The sequence below is a fragment of the Aegilops tauschii genome, chromosome 1 (assembly GCF_002575655.3).
Source record: "Aegilops tauschii subsp. strangulata cultivar AL8/78 chromosome 1, Aet v6.0, whole genome shotgun sequence".
Lineage (NCBI taxonomy): Eukaryota > Viridiplantae > Streptophyta > Magnoliopsida > Poales > Poaceae > Aegilops > Aegilops tauschii.
The window spans coordinates 453,158,144-453,165,463 of NC_053035.3; positions in this window are offsets into that span (position 1 = coordinate 453,158,144).

Below are 7,320 nucleotides of genomic sequence, written 5' to 3' on the forward strand. Positions count from 1 at the left end.
CTCTTCTAACTTGCCGACTGAAGCAAGCTTCTTGTCAGCAAGTGTCGTTTTCTCTTGCGCTTCCTTCTGTGCAGCAGCAAGATCCAGATCCTTCTTCTCCAAAGCCTGCTTCATTTTCTCTAAAGAAATAACATTCTTCAGACGGGCTTGGAGTTGACGGTTTTCACTACATACATCTGCTCGAGTGGAGTCACTCGGTTCAAAAATGGAAAGGAAAAGGGCCGGCAGTGAGAAAGACAGTTGACGATTGGTTACCTCCCATGGCAGCTACTTCATCACGAGCAGTCTTGAGATTCTTCTGGGCCAATTCCAGATCAAGGTTGAGGCTGATTTGCTGCTTGTTCATTGCGGAAAGCTGAGCCGCAAGATCACAAGATTTCTGCAGTTTAAGCCATAACAGTTGACCGAGATAAAAAGACATCACAGGGATAGCTACTCTAAGACTACCGCCGAATCAAACATTCAACACCAGTCTCGGGGACTACACCCAGTGGGTGCACTTGGCGTGCATGCCCCCACTAGTTTGAATAAACACTCGACATGGTCTGCCCAGTGCGAGAGTAAAAAAACAGTTCTTAGACCATAGTTGACTGCCCTCAGTCAACCACGGTCTCGGGGACTACACCCAGTGGGTGCACTTAGCGTGCCCCCACTGGCTCTGGTGTCATTCGACCTGGCCAGTCCAGACCAAGTGACAAAATTCGGCTTCTCAGACCACAGTCGACTGCCCGCAGTCAACTATGGTCTCGGGGACTACACCCAGTGGGTGCACTAAGAGTGCCCCCACTAGTTCAAAGATTCAATCCAAGACGACTCAAATTGACTCGTGCAACTTCAAAACAGTCACACCCAAGTGGGTGATCGGACGAGAAATATGATCAATCAGAAATCAACTAACCTGGACATTGGTCTGCAGAGCAGCTCTGGCATTGAAGGCCACCTGACTGGCCTCATGCACCACTTTCATTTGCTCCGTCACAAGGTTCAACTGAAGAAGAGCTTCCTTGGCGGCAGACGGTGGGTCGTCCGGGGTTTGATACACAGTGAAAAGCGATGATGGCAGAGCAGTCGGAGCAACCGCTGGGTCTGATGCGTGGGGTTGTATTGGTACAGCAGAAGTCTGAGCAGCCGATCCTGATGGGCAATCAGTCGATAGAGGGATAGCGAAAGTGACGTTGGTACATGCAGGATCTGACGATCGTTCGACTGCCGTCCCAGGTGTCTCAGTCGACTGAGGAACCTAGGCCTCAGGCGCTTTCCTGCTCAGTTCCTTGTCCCTCCCCCTCCTTCCCCTCAGCGGTACTTCTTCTTCATCGTCCGGGAGCACAGCAACGTCCCGTGGCGCTGCAACAAATAGAGAAAGTCAAGGAGATAGCTGACAAACAATCCAGTCGTCCAAATAAACTCGAGTCGGGCAGACTTACTGGCTTTGGAGGTAGCTGCGTCGTCGGTTTCCTCGTTGTCTGGGTCTTGTCGATATCCATATCAGTCGCAGCCGAGGCCGGGCTGTAAAGGTTCATCATCCACTCGGTCAGTATAAGAGAATCGGTCAGAACAAGAAAATACGGGGAGAACATTTACCCAGAAGCAACAGGAACGTCCATCTTGATTCTAGGCAAGGTCTTCCGAGCCTTCGAAGGATTGATCTTGGGCTGCTTGGTGACCTTCTCAGCCAATTCTGGAGTCGAAGACCGAGCACGCTTTTGAGATGGAGCGCTCGAGGCCACAGCCTTGTCGCGCCTGCCCGCGGGATCATGGTGCTGCTTGGATCGACGTTCAGAACGAGGTGGTGAGTCGGCTACCTCCTCGTCGTCCGATTCATCACTCTCATCTTCATCATCATCGGCTGGTGACTCCCACTCGCCGCTCTCCTCCGCGCTGTCCTCGCCTTCATGGTACTGCTCCAGAGCTTGTTCGCCATTGGGCATTGAGTACATCTTTGTATAAATCTACAAAACAGGGAGCCGAGTGGAAATCAGTCGGATCAACAAACAGTCAGAAAACACATCCAAATTCAATCAGTTGTAATGGCCAAACCTTGTCTGGCTTGTTGCTGTCGCTGAAAGGTTTGACTCTCCTGGCGCCCCTGGGGTTGTCCTTGTTCCCGGTGATGCCCCTCAGCCACTCGGCCACTGTTTTGGCCGTCACCTCCTCCGGATGAACCCGAGCGGTACCACTAGCCCCGGAGTACATCCACATGGAGTGGTCACGAGCTTGGAGTGGTTGAATGCGCCGATTGAGGAACACCTCCAGCAGATCCATGCCGGTGACACCTTGGTTGATCAGTTGAACTACCCTCTCGACCAACATGCCCGTCTCCGCCTTCTCCGCGGCGGTCACTTTCAACGAAGATGGAGTCTGAACACGATCAAAAGAGAAAGGGGGAAGTCCAGTCGAGTGGCCTAGGGTCGCGATATCCTGGCAATAGAACCAGGTCGACTGCCAGCCCCTGACCGACTCAGGAAGAGTCATCAAAGGGAAGGAACTCCTCTTCCTCTTCTGAATACCCAGACCCCCACACATCTGGATAACATGGGTTTTCTCGTCGTTCGAGTTCGCTTTCTTCACTGTTTGGGAGCGGATAGTGAAAATGTGCTTAAAAAGACCCCAGTGCGGTCGACACCCCAGGAAATTCTCGCACATGGACACAAATGCAGCAAGATATGTGATGGTGTTGGGAGTGAAATGATGGAGTTGAGCCCCGAAGAAATTCAAGAAACCTCGAAAGAAGGGGTGTGGAGGAAGCGAGAAGCCGCGGTCAACATGAGTGGCGAGCAGAACACACTCACCCGGTCGCGGCTGTGGCTCCGTTTCCCCCTCCGGCAGCCGCGCAGACTCATGCATGATCAGCCCTAGCTCGGCCATATCGTCCAAGTCTTCCTACTGAAGAGAGGATCGGATCCAATCTCCCTGGATCCAACCCGACGGCAGCCCCGAGCGTGATGAAGATCCCCGATTTGCCTTCTTGCTTTTCGCCGCCCCCGTCGCCTTCTTTGCACGTTCCAGCGCCGCCGTTCTCTCCTTCCCCATGGCGGCGGAGCGGCGGCGTCGAGAGTGGAGAAGCCGGACGAGGTAAAGGAGCAAGAGGAAGAAGAAGGAGAATGGGCACACACAGTGCGGACGCCTCGGCCTCGCCGCTTTTAAGGGCCTACTTCCGAGTGGCTGACGCGTGGGTCCGGGCGATCCTGTCAAATCCCTTAACAGTCGCACACGGGATACGTGGCGAAAAAGGTGGCGTGGAAATCGAAACGCCCTACTTATCTACTCCGCTTACCACGGCATTCTCCGCCTGGCGCGCTTCCACCAAAATTTCGAATCCCGTGAAATCCGGGATCCTCTACAACCGATCACGCCAAAGATTCCATGTCAAAGATAACACTCGACGGATGACGTTATAAAACCAGTCGGTCATTTCTGAATCGATCAAGGCGACTGAAACGAAGCCGAAGTTCCAGCAAGTGGCATCCATTTGGAGATGAAAGCAAGAGCCAGAGCAAGGTCAACTTCAACCTTCTTTTCACTCGGACCTCAATCCATTCGGGGGCTAATGATGAGGACATAGACCTGGGATAGGGTAATAGGCCTGACCTATACCTCCTACCTAAGGTCCTTGTCCTAGAAGCAAAGAGGTTCAGGAGTAAATAGAGGGGACCCAACGAAGGTGTCGAATGCAATCCACTCGACCTACCATTCACTCGACGACCCCCCATGTTTATGTCACTCGACCACTAAACCACTCGACGTGCAGAAGACCTAAAGCCACTCCGCGCAGCAACGGTCGGGCATTTACTCTTAGACTTAATAGTCATTTATATTACTTTATTGCAGACGTTACCTGTAACGCTCCTTCTTTATGAACATTGAACTCCTTGTAACGTGGGCTGGCTGGGGTCCTGGCGCACTCTATATAAGCCATCCCCCTCCACTTGCACAAGGGTTCGCACCCCCTGTAACACACACGCATATAACCCAGTCGACCACCTCCGGGCTCCGAGACGTAGGGCTGTTACTTCCTCTGAGAAGGGCCTAAACTCGTAAAACTCGTGCGTACAGCTTCTCCATAGCTAGGACCTTGCCTTTACATCCCTACCCCCCATTCTACTGTCAGACTTAGAACCACGACAGGCGGCGCTTGAGTGTCGCTCCCTTCCTGAAGGCGTTGCTATTGAAGATCCTCGTCATCCATGTGGTGTCAATGATTGGTGCGGATATGGTCTTAGTTTTAGTTTGTCGATCACTGATCTGATCGTTATGGTTTTTTTTCTTTCCTCGCCTACGCATAGCTTTTGATCTTATGACTTTGCTAGTCATTGGTGTGTTTTTGTGTGTCTTGTGTTGGCTGTGTGCATCTTAGTTATGCAGAGGCCGGGTGTGTGCTCATTGTGTTATGTATCCTCTTGATGCTCCATTTTGAGCAAATAAAATCCACCCTTTGTCGGAAAAAAATTCACATGATTTACCATTTGGGGGGAGGGGGTTGCAGATTTTGTGGTACTCACAAGGGAAGCGATGGGGAAAAAATTCCATCACCATGCCATCAGTTTCCTTTTGTTTATAAGGAACTTGTTTGTTTTCTACTACACCAAAATATAAGACATTTTTTAGCCTAGTTTAGCCTACTAAAACATTTTATATTTTGATACGAAGGGATTAGATTATACATGCTCCCAGAAAGGCAAGTGTTCAAGCATTGATCTTTAACTAGGATACCTGTTGATATTTGCAATCATACCAAAGAGTAAACTACGAATGAAATATATTCACACTGATGGCATGGTCCAAGATTGCAACTGCAACTTATGAACGCATTTATCATTCAAACAAGGTTAGAGAGCACCCTATTAAATAGACTGCACCATTTTGAGTTGCTTTATTTACAAGGCATTGATGTGTTGGATCATGTGGAAAAAAACATTGGCATGCAAGCTCACGGGATGATGTAAGAAAATTATCTAACAAGGTTACAAAATCTCATAGATATTATTTTTTTTAAGAACAGAGTAGAAGTTATAGATTTTGGATAAACTATATTTTGCAAGAGCATCTACAGCCGGGCGCCTTAAACCCGTCTCATACGCCCGGGCGGGCCGCCTGTTCACTGCCTGGTCGCATATTTTCGACCCAGACAGGCTCCTTAAATGGGCCTCAAACACCCGGGCTGACCGGGATATGGGGGCGCCAGGGCACACCCGCCACGTCGGACCCGACAGCCCGACCCCACCCCAAATTGCATCAAATCCATCAAACCATTCCCCCTCCCCCCGCCGCCCTCCAACCTTTCCCGCGCCCGGACCCTCTCCTCCTGACCCGGAGAAACTCGATAGATTCGAAAACTACGAATCTCCATGCTTGCTCCCAATCCTCACCTCCAGTCCTGATCCACTGCCAGAGATGTCGTCCAACCCAACCCACACCTGCCGCGACGAAGACGCAGTCCACCTCGTCCGTCGGTGGGGTCAATTCGTCGGCTGCGAGTTGCAAGGAGAAGACCGTCGCCTGCAAGTTACAGCGACGCTGGCAGCGAGAGAGGGAGGCGGTGGCATTGCAGGGAGGTTCGGACGTGGTGGAGCAGCTGTCTCCTCCGCCGCGCCCGGATCCCCGCACCCCTTCCCTCCGAGCGCTGACGCGGATTACGCCGTCCGACCCCCTTGGGACAGAGGATGATTCGACCGCCGAATGAGCCATTCCGGACAACTTTCCGCCCACGCAGATGTCGGCGGTCGACATGTGTGACTCGCCGCAGTTCGTTCGGGCGTGGATTAGCACGGGCACCGGCAGTGCCCGGGCTGCCCTCGACAGGTTCGACGGAATGACCGAACAAGAGTCGATGTGTTTTATTTGCTCCTGTCCGATCAGATTTTAGCATAGATGACTAGTTCATTTCGCACATGACGAGTGCTTGCAAACCATAATCATGTAGGAGGTGTTCTTGTCGAACATGATCAATGACAATGAAGATCCAACCGAAATGGAGTATGAATTGGAGGCTACCACCGCATTTGAAGTTGGGACAACATCCGATCCCAATCCGGGCAAGAAGAAGAAGACCAAGACGCTGAAGGCAAGAGGTCTGGCATTCTCAAGATTTGAGGACATCTTGTTGGTCAAAGCTTGGTTGGCCATGATGACGGATCCAATATGCGGCAACGAGCAAAAGGGGAACACATATTGGACGAAGATTTGGAAGGAGTATCACGAGCAAAAGGAGTATGTGGAGCTGCATCCTATCGTGACCACCTGCAATGTGGCATCTCTCCAACATCGTTGGGGGATCATTCAAGGGAAAGTGAACAAGTACGTCAGCTACTACTCACAAGTGGCCAAACGCCCTCAAAGTGGGATGGGAGTCGCAACTCACGTAAACTCGATTGCCTCATTTTGTCGTCCATTGCATATGCTTCTTGTGTTTGCAGTCTCGTGCTCATACATATGTTATTTTCTAGACGGCGGTGGAGGCCACTTTGTATCACGAGGTGGAGAATAAGCCATTTGCTTTTAGCCATTGTTGGGTCATAGTGAATGCCAAGCCAAAGTGAAACCAACTTGTGGACGACCTCAAGTTCGGCAAGAAGAGGAATGATGGCTCAAGTTCGAACCAATCAATTGGGTTGGATGATGAAGATGACGATGTTGTCGTGACGAAAAGCCACCGTGCCAAAAGACGACCGTCAAGTCATGGGAAACAAGTGAGAAGGCACGTGCCGCCCGTGATGCCGCGGCCAAAATGTCATCCACATGGACGGGCATTTTTTCGGTGAGGGAGAACAAGAAGGAGGAGAGGCAACTCATGTTGGATGCGCAAAAGGAAAGGATGGAGTGAGACCGGAAGAGGGCGGAGAAGAAGCTCGAAATTGAGAGGGAGAAGATCGAGTTGGAGAAGCAACAAGCATCGATCAAATGGGAACTCGAGAAGGCCAAGACATTTGGCGACATAGAGCTTGAGAAGGAAAGGTTGCAACTCGCACGGGACGCGGAAGATGCGAGGATCATGTTGGTGGATGAGACCCTCTTGGATGAGCATGCGAAGAAGTGGCTTGTGGACAAGAAGATGAAGATTAAGGACCTTAGGAAGTACGAGGTGGCAACAGCGGAGCTTCGTGGGGGCGAACCTGGGCCGTCGCCCCCCCCCCCCCCCCCCCCCCAGCAGAAATGATTTTTTTACTACCTGTATGTATACATACAGCCCACAGGCCCACTTATCAACTAGGACTAGTCTACGATGCCTGGAGCCCTGGATGCATCGACCAACTCCATACTCCAGAATCCTTTTCCCCTTTGACTTGCGGCCGCGGACGGCTGAGCGTGGGCATGGGGCACCGG